This window comes from Capra hircus, chromosome 10 (assembly GCF_001704415.2).
Source record: "Capra hircus breed San Clemente chromosome 10, ASM170441v1, whole genome shotgun sequence".
In the NCBI taxonomy this organism is placed as follows: domain Eukaryota; kingdom Metazoa; phylum Chordata; class Mammalia; order Artiodactyla; family Bovidae; genus Capra; species Capra hircus.
Window position 1 is genome coordinate 86,871,076 of NC_030817.1, and position 15,705 is coordinate 86,886,780.

The following is a 15,705-nucleotide window of genomic DNA, read 5'->3' on the forward strand; positions in this document are numbered from 1 at the left end:
AATACAGTTCTCCTCATAACCCACTTGATCTCTCATATTCTGAACTATTTCGCTTATACTGAGTACTTTATGACCACAGAAAGCTTCAAATGGTGACTTGCACTACTGCGAAATCATTTAAACAGTCTTAAAACTAGAGGATAGTAAGACTTAACAAAATACTGAACAAGAATGGGTAAATCTGAGTAAGTGGATCATCAAAGGAGCCACATCCAAAACAATGTACTGATTTCATTCATCCTTCCCTTAATTAAAACAGTTGTGAAATATGTCTTCAAAACTGCTTTCAGAACCTGAAGATAAATCAAGCAAAAATATCACATCTTGTTTTTAGTCCCAAACAAAACTGTCCACATCCGATCACTCACTCATCCATACTATCTGCCAGGCAGAATGACTTCTGGTTATTTCTAAATATTTAGTTAGCTACTTCATCCTTCTGAGGATAAAGATCTGTCAACAGGAAAACAGCATACTTGGTAGACTCTAAATGTACAGTTGTTTGAAAAATGCCAAAAACATTTTGAGCAAGGGCAACACTGATGGAAGACGTACACAGCCTCCCAAGGGGACAACGCGGAAGAGACAGGCTCTCTCTCAAATGGGTGCCTCCGCTGTTGTGCATTTCCTAAACCGAGCTAGGATTTTATTTATTTATTTATTTTGGTCACTCTTGGGCATCTAATTGCTGATTCGATCAGAGGCAGAGAACCTGATCCCAGATCTGGAGAAAAAGACAAATCTCTCATCATAAAGAGAATAAGCTAGCATGACATGCTCTGAGAACTCTTACTGAAAATATAGGGGGAGTTCAGTTTAGCACCTGGATCTTAGCCCAGCACACCTCAGCAGGCCCTCCCTCCTGTCCAGCTGCTTTTTTTAAGATAGCCTACTGTTTGGTGTAAGAGGGAGATTGTTTTCTCTCCTAATTAGCCTATTTCAGAGCACAATGCTACCTTCTTTTTCTCCCTCACAGCCAACAGCAATCTGAAAGTACAAGGGAAAGCAGCATCTGAATTTGTCCTGTTCAGTGACCAAGCCGACAGCTTTCATTGGGGTTTTCCCTCCAGAGTAACTGTTCTAGATCCTAGATACAGGTTCACTCCTGCAGAGTTCCCCAGCTGGATCATCAAGTCACACTGAATATTTACATAGCTAGGAGCTGCAACAATCACCACTGGTATTACCTACCAAGAGCTGCCTATCTTGGTATAAATGGCACACAGTGGTCACCTTCAGTAACAAAGAAGGCATATTCCTACGGAGGTTACATATATAAAGAGCTACATAGAAATCTAGCATTTTCCTTCCCTCTCTTTCTTTCTTTAAGCTAAAGGCTAGAGTCAAACTGGGAGAAAAATGCTGTTCTAATTTTGGAAACAGAGATAGTTTCTACATAGGTTCCAGAAACTAATATTTTCAAGGTTAAGTCAAAAAGCTGTCACATAAATGCAGGAAACAAAGGAGAAAAAAAAAACAGATATTGTATAAAGGTTAGATATAACCATATATGAAAGCACTGTACATTTTTTGTTTTAAAAGCAAGTTAAATTCTCAGTTTGGATGTGGACTAAAATGATTTGTTCTTGATGAAGTCCTGAACTTGGTAAAATTTTCGGTCTGAACAAAGTAGCTTTATGTAAACCTCGTCGCTACACCAGAACTAGCTGTAGAGATGGTGGCTACAAAGGGACAGATTATCGTCAAATCCCAATATACACTAGACCTCAATAAGGTATTGTCCACATGGAATGAAGAAGTACTTGGAGTTTAATAAAACAGGTGAAGAATCTTTTTATAATTTGTAAAGAGAAGGCACAGATTTCAGAAAAAATTGTTTAAATCACAGTCTCTCTAAATCAGTAACAATAACAACAAATATAATTCTCTAAGCTCTCAAAGCCTGGGCTTGAACTTTTAAGGCTACTTAAAACCAAAGACTGTATAATTCTAAAATTCTGTAAAATCACGGAATTTATTTATTTATTTCAGTTACCATAAATAATCTGGTAACTGTGAGGGAAGTCAGTTACCAGAATAATCTCTTACTTAGCAGTTCCATAGAAAGCAGCTATGAAACACTAAAGGGCACTCCGCTTTAAGTGGACAGAAAAAACTTAGGACAAAACTCCAGAGCAGCTTTGATGCAAACCTAAAGTGCTGTCTCATAAGGAGACAAGGTAACCTGAAAGAGGCATTCTAATAAAGCCTGAGGACAGTATCAGGTTTATAAGACACAGTGATTAGTAGTTCTCATGGATTAATGAGAGGCTCCATTTTATGTAGGAACTACTTTCCCTTACAGATTACTCTTTGAAGGACTGTCTGCTTCATTCTTTAATAACTGCAATTAGTAGTTTTAATGAAGACTCCTTGTTCTTGTCAGAAAGGAGACTGAGCTGAAAAAGTAATCACACTAAGAGAAGACAAATGATTCTGGCCCAAAGGCAAAATCCAGGCCATGAAGGCAACCCAAGAGCAAATCATTGGCCTTGAGATGTTATGGGGAGGGACGTGGGAGGGGGGTCCATGTTTGGGAATGCATGTAAGAATTAAAGATTTTAAAATTAAAAAAAATTAAAAAATTTAAAAAAAAATAAATTAAAAAAAAAAAAAGAAAGAAATGGAAAATGAGAACACACTTCTCTCTGAAGACAAGGAATTCCGAGAAAGATATACCAAGGGCCAATGGGTACACAGAGAGGTGCTCCCCATCTCTAATCATCAGGGATATGCAAATCAACACCGAGATGAGGTATCCCCTCACACTTGTTACACTATCATTAAAAAGACAAGAGAGAACAAGTGTTGGTGAGAATGCAGAGAAAAGAGAGCCCTCATGTATTATAGGTAGGAATGTAAACTGAAAAAACCACTGCGGAAAATAGTATGTGGCTCCTCAAAAAAATAAAATTACAACTAATATATGATCCAGCAATTGTACTGCTGGGTATGTATCCAAAGGAACTGAAATCAGAAGTTTACAGAAATATCTGTACTCATTGTATTTGAGCATTCTTTGGCATTGCCTTTCTTTGGGATTGGAAAGAAAACTGACCTTTTCCAGTCCTGGGCCACGGCTGAGTTTTCCAAATTTGCTGACATATTAAGTGCAGCACTTTCACAGCATCATCTTAGGATCTGAAATAGCTCCACTGGAATTCCATCACCTCCACTAGCTTTGTCCGTAGTGATGCCTCCTAAGGCCCACTTGACTTCACATTCCAGGATGTCTGGCTCTAGGTGAGTGATCACACCATCGTGATTATCTGGGTTAAGATCTTTTTTGTACAGTTCTTCTGTGTATTCTTGCCACCTCTTCTTAACATCTTCTGGTTCTGTTAGGTCCATACCATTTCTGTCCTTTATTTAGCCTATCTTTGCATGAAATGTTCCCTTGGTATCTCTAATTTTCTTGAAGAGATCTCTAGCCTTCCCCATTCTATTGTTTTCCTCTATTTTTTTGCACTGATCACTAAGGAAGGCTTTCTTATCTCTCCTTGCTATTCTTCAGAATTCTGCATTCAGATGCTTGTATCTTTCCTTCCCTCCTTTGCTTTTGGCTTCTCTTCTTTTCACAGCTATTTGTAAGGCCTCTTCAGACAGCCGTTTTGCCTTTTTGCATTTCTTTTTCTTGGGTTTTAGAAAAGGCAGAGGAACCAGAGATTAAATTGCCAACATCCGCTAGATCGTCAAAAAAGCAAGGGAGTTCCAGAAAAACATCTATTTCTGCTTTATTGACTATGCCAAAAGCCTTTGACTGTGTGGATCACAATAAACTGTAGAAAATTCTGAAAGAGATGGGAATATCAGACACCTGACCTGCTTCTTAAGAAACCGGTATGCAGGTCAGGAAGTAACAGTTAGAACTGGACATGGAACAACAGACGGGTTCCAAATACGAAAAGGAGTACGTCAAGGCTGTATACTGTCACCCTGCTTATTTAACTTATATGCAGAGCACATCATGAGAAACACTGGGCTGGAAGAAGCACAAGCTGGAATCAAGACTGCTGGGAGAAATATCAATACCCTCAGATGTGCAGATGACACCACCCTTATAGCAAAAAATTAAGAGGAACTAAAGAGCCTCTTGATGGAAGTGAAAGAGGAGAGTGAAAAAGTTGGCTTAAAGCTCAACATTCAGAAAACTAAGATCATGGCATCTGGTCCCATCACTTCATGGCAAATAGATGAGGAAACAGTGGAAACAGTAACTGACTTTATTTCGGGGGTCTCCAAAAGCACTGCAGATGGTGATTGCAGCCATGAAATTAAAAGACACTTACTCCTTGGAAGGAAAGTTATAACCAACCTAGACAATATATTTAAAAGCAGAGACATTACTTTGTCAACAAAGGTTCATCTAGTAAAGGCTATGGTTTTTCCAGTAGTCATGTATGGATGTGAGAGTTGGACTATAAAGTTGAGCACTGAAGAATTGATGCTTTTGAACTGTGGTGTTGGAGAAGACACTTGAGAGTCCCGTGGACTGCAAAGAGATCCAACCAGTCCATCCTAAAGGAGATCAGTCTTGAGTGTTCATTGGAAAGACTGATGTTGAAGCTGAAACTCCAATACTTTGACCACCTGATGTGAAGAGCTGACTCAGCTGAAAAGACCCTGATGCTGAGAAAGATTGAGGGCAGGAGGAGAAGGGGACGACAAAGGATGAGATGGTTGGATGGCATCACCGACTCAATGGACATGAGTAATGAGTGAACTCCGGGAGGCCTGGCATGCTGCAGTTCATGGTGTCGCAGAGTCGGACACAACTGAGCAACTGAACTGAACTGTAAACAACTCAAGTATCCATCAATGGATCAAAGGATAAAGAAGATGTGTACACATACATACACACACACAGAGACACACACATACACAAACACAGACACATGACTATTACTCAGCCATGAAAAAGATGGGTGTTCTTCCATTTCTGACAACATGGGTGAACCCTGAGGGCATTATGCTAAGTGAAATAAGTTAAAGAAAGACAAATACTGTATGATATCACTTATATGTGGAATCTAAACAACTGAAATTCAGGGTTACCAGGGGTTGTAGAGTGGGGAAACAGGGAGATACTTGTCAAAGGACATATACTTACAGCTATGAGAACAACAGAGTGTGAGGACCCAATGTACAGTGTGGTGATTACTGCTAAAAAATTGCATTACATACTTGAACACTGCTAACAGATCTTAAATATTCTCACCACAAAAAAGAAACGCTAATTATGTATCAGGATGAACACGTTGGCTACACTACAGTGGCAATCATTTTGTACTATATGACGATCGAATCAACATATTATACACCCTAAACTTTCACAATACTATGTGTCAATTATAACTCAATAAAGCTGGAAAGAAAATTTTAAGTAGACAATGAATTGAGAGTAATGACAAGTTAATAAAGGAGAAGAAAGGAGAACTACATACCGAGCAATTTAGTATGACAATAACTTAAAATACTTTTCTGAATAAAAAGGAGGATACACATAGTCAGTCCATCTATCAAAGACTCTGGCTGGGCCTATCACACTGGATTAGCTATGAAAGTCCACTAGCTGGAACCATAAATCATAAAAAACTTACTAAAATGGCAGAAAGTGTCAAAGGTAGAGCTGAAGAACACTAGGAAGCCAACGCACCAGGGGAAGCAGAAAAAAATAATTTGAACTCTTTTTGTCTTACACATGGAGGTTCTTTGCCATCTGACCAAAAAAGCATTACTAGATATGACCAAGAAGGGGGGCAGGGAAGCGCTCTGATACACTGGTTCACAATGAGAATTCCAGCCTTCTCTAGTTGCCTGGAGCATAGTAATATGATTTTCCAGCACATTAGGGAAGCAAAAGTAGAACCAGAAAGTCTATGTACTGGCTGGATTCTGTTAATGTCACTTAAAATGGAGGAAAAAAATCCTAGCAAGATACCAAATAGAGTGCAGCAGATGGTAAACAAATATTATGAAGCAATCTTCACAAAATCTGCAGTGTGTCACAAATATACAAAATGGCAGAGTTTGGGAAAAGAGAATCATAACAGGCCATATGTTGGTAGCGATTTCCTTCGAAGCAACATGCAATCCAAAAGAGAAACCAAGAGGAGGAACATAAAGGCCCAATAGAGGAGAGGCAGCCTCAGGTGAGGGGCGGTCAGAACGGCAAGCAGAGTTCCTACCGAGTAAACAGCAGACAAGCAGCAGATTCTGGGGAGCTCTCAGGCACACGCCACCCACTGCAGTGGCAGGGCTCAAGTCAGCTTTCGAGAGAAATAATTTAGCTTCTGCCAAGAGCCACACAGACACTTAGGACAATACTGCAGTTTATTTGTCATGTGTCATGTTACTCCAGTGCCAGGTAAGAAGGGTCAATTAGAACTACAGCAAAAGCATTTTTCTAAGGCAAGAGGAAAGAAATGAAAACAGAGTTGTAGAGGTTAAAAAAGACATCAACAGGAAATGATCAGAAGACCTGTCAAGTTTAGAACCCTACTCAGGGTCTAAGATCTGGTCAGGACTGGAGGCCATAGTTTCTAAGGCTAAATCTTCATATCCATGAGTTTTAATTTAGCTCCATGCCTCCCACCTCCTGAATCCTTCTTCTTTGCTTCCTCTTTCTTTCCAAAAAAATATCTAAGTGCCTACTATGTCACAGGTAATGTTCTGGACACTGGGGATAACAACAGTGGAAAAAGGAAAACCCCTGCCCTCACAGAGGTTATACCCTACTTGAGAAAGACTTGAAAGGGATGAGGCGGTGAACCATACAGATATCTGGGGAAAGAATGTTTCAGGCAGAAAGGCAGAAGAATACCTGACATGCCTGAGAGACTAAAAGAAAGCCAGAGTAGCTGGAACAGGCTGAGAATAAGATGAAGGAGAGAGAGACAGGTTCACAGGAGTAATGATGGAATAGAGCTGGGGGCAGATGAGAAAAGGCAGGGCCTTGCGGACTCGGCTTTCACTCCTGAGTGAGAAAGAAACCCTGGAGGGTCTTGAGTGCAGTGATCTCACTTAACTTCTAAAGGGATCACTTTGGCTGCAGTCTGAGGAAGAGGCTATGTGGAGGAAAAGCAGAAACAGGAGGCAAGTCAGGGGACCACGGTCCTAGTCCAGGTAAGACGTGACGGTGGCCTAAACCAAGTTGAGATTTTGAGCAGTCATTACATGCTGGATATATTTTAAAGGTAGAGCCAACAGGATTTGCTGATGGATGAGAGACAGAAGGCGTGTTCTTACTACTTCATTCCTTCAACCATTCATACATTCCAGAAGCACAAATTGAGAGTTTACCATGTGCTACGCTGCGTTTCTAGTGACTCAAAAGTGAGTGGTACTGGAACTGCCCTGGCGGTCCAATGATTAACACTCTGTGCTTCCACTGTAGGGGCACAGGTTCAGTTCTCAGATGGGGAACTAAAGTCCTGCAAGCCATGGGGCGCAGCCCCCCCCCAAAAAAAACCCTGAAAAACAAGCATCATGATCTACTGCCCTTCAGGAACTAACCTGGTGCTTGGGTAAAGGACTTAAACTTATAAATTCTCATGTAAAACAGCCAGACTACCAATGCTTACTACTACTACTACTAATAATGACTAATAAGACTACCAACACCTACTACTACCACTAACAACTCTCATAAGACTAAAAATGTTTCGGACTTTTTGCATCAGTGATATTTCAAACTAAAATTTCAATAAATTAAAGCCCCTTTTATACCGTCTCAAATTCTAAGAATGCACAATTAGCTCTTACATGTTAATTTGTTTCCACCAGCAATGGGGACCATTTAAAACATTTATTAGATATTTTGATGGATCACTGAAAGGTATCTCCAGGCCACATCCAAGATAGTCTTTCCCCCTGTGTTTCTTTTTCTTTTTTAATTGGAGTATAGTTGACAGTTACAATGTTGTGTTAGTTACAGGTATACAGCAAAGTGATCAGTTATACATATATACATATCCACTCTGTTTTTAGATTCTTCTCCCATATAGGCCACTACCGAGTATGGAGTAGAGTTCTCTGTGCTATACAGGAGGTTCTTATTAGGTATCTATTTTATATATAGTAGTGTATATATCTCAATCTCAATCTTCCAGTTTATCCCTCTCACCACCCGCCTTTGCCCCTGATAACCATGAATTTGTTTTCTACATCTGTGATTCTACTTCTGTTCGTAAATAAGCTCATTTGTATCCCCCTTTTTTAGATTCCACATGTAAGTGATATTCTATATTTGACTTTCTGTGTCTGACTTACTTCACTGAATATGACAATCTCTACATCCATCCATGTTTTTGTAAATGGCATTATTTTGCTCCTTTCTATGGCTAAGTAATATTCCACTGTGGGCTTCTCTGGTGGCTCAGTGGTAAAGAATCTCCCTGCCAATGCAAGAGACATGAGTTTGATCCCAGGGTCAGGAAGAATCCCCTGGTGAAGGAAATGGCAACCCACTCTAGTATTCTTACCTGGGAAATCCGGGATAGAGGAGTCTGGTGGGCTATAGTCCATGGGGTTGCAAAAGAGTTGGACACAACTTAGTGACTCAACAAAGACAACAAATTATTCCATTGTATATAGCTTACATGTTAATTTTTAGACTCAGTGTATGTCTAATGTGAAATTACAATTTTTCATTAACCTATCCAGTTTTACTTACAGTCAAACAGTTAGCTTTTAGATATGGTACAGTGTAAGAAAATAATGCTTCATTTTTCCCAGAAATTCATAAAACAACTGAAAAGGATTCTATTCAATGAAGAGTGAGTATAAAATAGTCACAGTTAAAGAAAAACAAAACAAAGATTGATCCTAAAGTCGTATTTTCCAAACCAAAACTCAGACACCTGGCTTAACCAATGTGAAGATACCCATATGAGGGCTATAGATCAGAATATATGACGTCAGAGTATCCCAGAAAAGTGGGACCTTACGATATTTATAGGTATAAGTCAGCATTTGTCTACATAGACTTAAAATGCATCTATCAAGTCAACAGTAAGATTTTGCTGTCCAGCAACACCAGCCCAACTGTAATTTTATACTAGTAACTTGTCTAGAGAAAATCCAGAGAGAGGAACACATGTAACAATATGCACAGGAAACTCCTTAGCGGGCACAGCTGACTGTTCTCACCTCATGTATTGGTGTACTCATTAATCTGTTAATGACAATGTGAAAATCAGCAGGGATCTTTGGACCTATATGAGTGTCAAGCTCCTATAGCATACATAGGGCCCACACACGCAAACATACAAGACATTTTATGGTTATGGAATTTAGCTTCATCTCAGAAGTGTTCTCATATCTGGGGAAAGACAAATTATTCAATAACCAGCATGGAATCAACTGTCTGTCTTCTTGAAAAATAAAGCTGGATCTCTGCCTGACTCCTTGCACCAAAATAAACTGAAGATGGTACAAAATTTTTTTTAAAAATTCTCTGCCTTTGTAATACAATACATGTTGTTTTATTACAGAAAAAGAACCCACATGAATACACATACAAACATACATATTTATGTACACACCTAAAAGTGTGTATTTAACCCCATTAAAGTAGAAAGAAAAAAGAATCCGAATTAATGTTTCTCCAACATTAATGCTGGAGACCTTTCGAAGCATGACATAAATCCGAATTAATGTTTCTCCAACATTAATGTGGAAGACCTTTCGAAGCATGACATAAATCCAGAAGTCAAAATATGACAAACCAGACCATGCAAAAATTTTAAACTTCTCCATGGGATAAAAAAAAAAGAGAGAAGAAAAGACCAAAACAAGCTGAAACAAAAGCAATAAACGAAACAAAAATATAATATCTAAGACAAAGGAGCAATTTTCTTAATATTGGAAAACTCTTCAGTCAACTAGAAAAACACAAATAACCTAAACAGAAAAATGGGCAAAGGTGATAAATAGTTCACAAAAATTAAATACAAATGACCAAAATATAAATGAAAAGATGCTTAAGCTCATTTATAACTGAAGAAATACAAAATAAAATTATAATATAATAATCTTTTTCACATATCAAATTGACATCAACTAAAGTTGATTTGGTGAGGGTAGAGAGAAATGGGCATTCTTGAACACTGCTGGTGGGAGTGAAAATTGGCTCTACCTTCTAAAGAACAACGTGGAAATAGCTATTAAAACACCAAATACGGTGCTCTTTGTTTCAGCAGTTCCAAATCCATTTCTACACCGTGGAAAGTCATAAGAGACAATGCTGTTGTTGACTGCAGCATTTTTTTTTTTCTAATGCTACTAAAATAACTGATGTCTTAAACTTAAAACTGGTCCACCAACAGGTTAAATAAATTAAGTTACAGCCATAAGAGTATCCAAAAGAATGAAGCTGATTTATATACACTTACATTAGAAAGCGGAGAAGGCAAAGGTACCTCACTCCAGTACTCTTGCCTGGAAAATCCCATGGACGGAGGAGCCTGGAATGCTGCAGTCCATGGGGTCGCTGAGGGTTGGACACGACTGAGCGACTTCACTTTCACTTTTCACTTTCATGCATCAGAGAAGGAAATGGCAACCCACTCCAGAGTTCTTGCCTGGAGAATCCCAGGGACGGAGAAGCCTGGTGGGCTGCTGTCTATGGGGTCGCCCAGAGTCGGACACAACTGAAGCGACTTAGCAGTAGCAGCAGCAGTACATTAGAAAGAGACCCAATATATACTATTAAGTAATGGCAGGGGCAACTAGCTGCAATATTGTATATATTATATATGAGGAAATATCTGGAAGGATACAGAAGAAACTGTTAACTAGGGAATTGGGGATGGAGACTTTTTGCTTTATTTTAATACTGACTGAAATTTTTTTAAGATCATCTTCTTAACTTAAAAAACCAAAAAACTAGACACTATATATTGAAAAGTAGTACTTTCACCTAAAAGTGGTAAAAAGAAAAAGAGGTTTGAGGCCATTAGTCCAAAAGGTAAGTCTGGCACGAATGGGACTCCTTCCCCTCATTCACCCCTAAGTCCCCTTGGAAACGCTACCCCCAGGAACAGAAATCAGGAAGAATATAACCACTTACAGACCCTCTGCCCTCTCAGGACAAGTGTGGGAATTTGATTTTGGATCCTGAATTGTCCACCACCAACCAGTTATATCCCATGGCTGAATAACTGCACAAATAATCAAAAAAAAAAAAAGCAAATTTTTTACTTAACTTTAGGTTACACGCATTTTACAATTCTCTTTTGAATATGGACATATATAACATTCCATCTTATTCAACAAGGGTGTTTCTACAAGGCACAAAGTATACTTGTTCCTCAGTATGCATAGAGTATTAGTTCCAGAACCACATCCCTCCTGCTCCATCACGAACAGGATACCAAAATCCGTGGACCATCAAGTCTCTTACAGAAAATGGTGTCATACAATTGGCAGATGTGGAACCTGCGGATATGTACTAAGAAGAGAGCCAGAGTGAAATAAAACGTGGCCCCTGTCACCAAGCCATCAAAATCTAGGGAGGATGGGAAGCAGGCAACAGCCAATGGGAGGGCAGGCCCAATAGGTCACCTGCTCCGGTGAAGTGCCCAGAGAGATGCGCCACACCTGTGGGGACTGGGGGTTTCACCAACAAGATGGCATTTCTCAGAACTGAACTTCCAGTAAGAGAACCTTAACCCTTCCCCTCTTTTCCACTCACTCTTTTTCTCTTCTTTTATATAGAACAGATAAATTTGACATTGTCCTTTCTCTTGTCACTTAATTACATCAGTAAATATAATACCCGCTCTTTTGTAGAGCTTAGTGTTGGGTATACTTTGCAGGGCTTCCTTTTGGCTCAGCTGGTAAAGAATCCGCCTGCAATGCAGGAGACCGCCTGCAATGCAGGAGACCTAGGTTTGATCCCTGTGTCAGGAAGATCCCCTGGAGAAGGCACTGGCAACCCATTCCAGGCTTCTTGCCTGGGAAATCCCATGGACAAAGGAGCCTGACAGGCTACAGCCCATGGGTCCCAAAGAGTTGGACACAAATTAGTAACTAAACCACCGCACTTAGCAGCCTTAAATATATTACCATAAACATCTTAAAGTTTTATTTATTCAAGATTTGTTCCGTCATACCATAAACTACTGAAAGAGCTCTAACATTTCAGCAAATTAGCATATAAACTACATCTTTCCAACCATCAGCATTTTTTGCACATAAATTTCATTCATTAGTATGGATCTTTGGTACAGAAAATAAGGTCACACTAGAACACTGATGAAAAAAGCCTGCGTAGGATTTTAAGTCTATGATGGAAAGTCCACAACGATCTGAACACAATGAAATGAAGAACTATCATTACTTTGTGTACTTTTGTTCTTATTCTTGCCACCTAAAATTGGTCCAGAAGGTGATGGGTATAGAGCCACTGCCCTTGTTGTGGGGGGAAAAAAGTAAAGATCACTAAGAAGTTAAACCTAGAATTTAAACATTTCTTTTGTTAGTGTTAAGTATACTTTTCAGTGTTAAATATATTACCATAAATATTTCCATAAATATTTTGATCAAAGTTTTACTTATTCAAGATGGATCTTACTGTTCCATCACACTCATAAACCACACTTAACACCCTTCACAGGCTTTCAACATACTTGGTTACAAAGGCTGCAAGTTTCATGCTCAAAACAGAACTGTATTTACATATGAACTCTACCACTTCCTAGCTGATCACCTTCAACAATCTCTTTATGTCTCTGAGTTTCAGTTTCCTCACAAGTGTAATTTTCCTACCTTACATAATTATTGCAAAGATTAGCAACAATCCAGGTACATCATCAAGAACACTGTCCAGCACATAGTAGCCCATCAATTAGTTCAGTTCAATTCAGTCGCTCAGTCATGTCCAACTCTTTCCGACCTCATGGACTGCAGCACACCTGGCCTCCCTATCCATCACCAATCCTGGAGTTTACCCAGGATTGCCCATTGAGTCAGTGATGCCATCCAACCATCTTATCCTCTGTCATCCCCTTCTCCTCCCGCCCTCAATCTTTTCCAGCATCAGGGTCTTTTCAAATGAGTCAGCTCTTTGCATCCGGTGGCCAAAGTATTGGAGTTTCAGCTTCAACATCAGTCTTTCCAACGAACACTCAGGACTGATCTCCTTTAGGATGGACTGGTTGGATCTCCTTGCAGTCCAAGGGACTCTCAAGAGTCTTCTCCAACATCACAGTTCAAAAGCATCAATTCTTTGGTGCTCAGCTTTCTTGGAGTCCCTGGTGGCTCAGAGGTTAAAGCATCTGCCTGGAATGCAGGAAACCCAGGTTCGATCCCTGGGTCGGGAAGATCCCCTGGGGAAGGAAAATGGCAACCCACTTCAGTACTCTTGCCTGGAGAATCCAATGGAGGGAGGAGCCTGGTAGGCTATAGTCCATGGGGTGACAAAGAGTCGGACACAACTGAGCGACTTCACTTTCACTTTTCTTTATAGTCCAGCTCTCACATCCATACATGACTACTGGAAAAACCATAGCCTTGACTAGACAGATCTTGGTTGGCAAAGTAATGTCTCTGCTTTTGAATATGCTATCTAGGTTGGTCATATCTTTCCTTCCAAGGAGTAAGCGTCTTTTAATTTCACGGCTGCAGTCACTATCTGCAGTGATTTTGGAGCCCCCCAAAAATAAAGTCTGACACTGTTTCCCCATCTGTTTGCCATGAAGTGTTGCGACCAGATGCCATGATCTTTGTTTTCTGAATGTTGAGCTTTAAGCCAACTTTTTCACTCTCCTCTTTCACTTTCATCAAGAGGCTCTTTAGTTCTTCTTCACTTTCTGCCATAAGGGTGGTGTCATCTGTATATCTGAGGTTACTGATATTTCTCCTGGCAATCTCGATTCCAGCTTGTGCTTCTTCCAGCCCAGCGTTTCTCATGATGTACTCTGCATATAAGTTAAATAAGCAGGGTGACAGTATACAGCCTTGACGTACTCCTTTTCCTATTTGGAACCAGTCTGTTGTTCCACGTCCAGTTCTAACTGTTGCTTCCTGACATGCATCAATAAGTGATAGCTAAAATAATAAGCATTACTACTATGAACCCTGACTCTGAAAGCCAAAAAGGCACAGGTACAGAGAGCCACTTGGAGGGATACAGAGAGGGAGAAGTAGAAAAAGCAAGGTGAGATTCTTTTTCGCCTCACCTAAAAACAATTAGAATGCACAACATCAAAAATTATGACAACTCTTAGAACAAGTCTCCATAGTGGCCGAGAAAATACACATGAGAAATTCCACTTTATCACCTACTAGCTGTGAGACTTAAGTTACTTAGAGGAGATGTCCTCAAGTAACACAGAGCAAATAACAGTCCTTCAAAGTACTTCATGGGGATCTTGCGAAGGTTAAATTAAATGAGATAACCCATGGAACACTCTTAACACAGCATCTAGCAACAGTTAAGTACCCCAAATGTTAATTACCAGACCATCCATGAAATCCTTGGCACCCCTGAGGAGTTACCGCAAGGCGTCTGAAGAGCTTGCAACACTAACATGTATTTCAGATATACCTACTATTTTTCAGTAGTATATGTAGTTCAGTGTGGTTAACACAATACTCTTCTTTATTAATTATTTTAAGAGTTCTACTCAAGTAGCTTATATTGTTGAAAAATATTCAATAGAGAATACTGAAATAGCAATAGAGAGAGAGATAAAGCAGGAAGTGTGTTCATTCAGTCAATTCTTCCCCTACTACAGCCCCAAGTCTGCTTTTCAGGAGAAATGACTGGAAAGCACTGCAGAGGGCATGTCTTCAGATCTTTGTCTCAATATGTACATGAAGTTGGGAGGTGGAAGTAGGGAATAAATATGGGATCATACTATATTTAATCAAAATGGGATCATACCATACGTATTTTGCCTATTAACAGTATATCCCAAATATATTTCCATGTCAATGTTTAAAATTCTTAATTAATTATTCCAGGCATTTAGCTTACCTCTAAATTTTTTGCTTTTAAAAATAATTCCAGGGAATTCCCTGTTGCATAGTGGTTAGGGTTTGATGCTTTCACTGCTGTGGCCCAAGTTCAATTCCTGGTCAGGGAACTGAGATCCCACAAGCCTTACAGAGCAGCCAAAATTAAGGAGAAAAAAAAAAAATTCCACAATGAACTCTTTGTTTGAAGGGCATTCGACATATGTGTAGGTATTTCTGTTGGACAGTTTCCTAAAAGTGGACCTGTCCAGACAAAGGTTCTGAACATTCTATATTTTGGTAAGTATTGTCAAATTGTCTCCAAGAGAACATAAATAAAAGAGAGGACCTTGTACTCTCTGTCATTAACCATCTGCTTAAAAAACAAGAACAAAAAAGATACAATCATGTGGAGAAACTGTACATTTTTCCACAGGGAAAAGCACACCACATCTTCAATAAAAGAAGGGGCCACAGTTACAAACCTTTCTTTATCTTCCCCAACACCAGAGGCCCTATGCTACTGACTAAACTCTCATCCTACTCGGCCCTTCACATCCCCCTGGATTATGTCAAAACCAGTGTTCTGGTACACCCTGCCCCCCAGGCCCCAAGCCAATTGGTTTGGTGGGGGTTGTTGGGGGGAATGACTCAAGACCTGAAGTGTTGCTGTCCCCATCCAAAAGCCTTGCCAAGACCCACTAAAGCAGAATTATTCCACGCAACATTCACTTAATTGCTCTA

At 39.7% G+C, this 15,705-nt stretch overlaps 1 protein-coding gene and 1 non-coding gene across 3 annotated transcripts in view; one reads left to right on the forward strand and one right to left on the reverse strand.

The window, feature by feature from the left end:
* The window catches only part of MAP2K5 (mitogen-activated protein kinase kinase 5), a 262,257-nt gene that overhangs the window by 238,337 nt on the left and 8,215 nt on the right, over positions 1 to 15,705 (reverse strand). The window lies entirely within an intron of this gene.
* On the forward strand, positions 13,254 to 13,325 carry TRNAS-GGA. Its single transcript has one exon. It is a non-coding gene; the product is annotated as a tRNA-Ser (tRNA).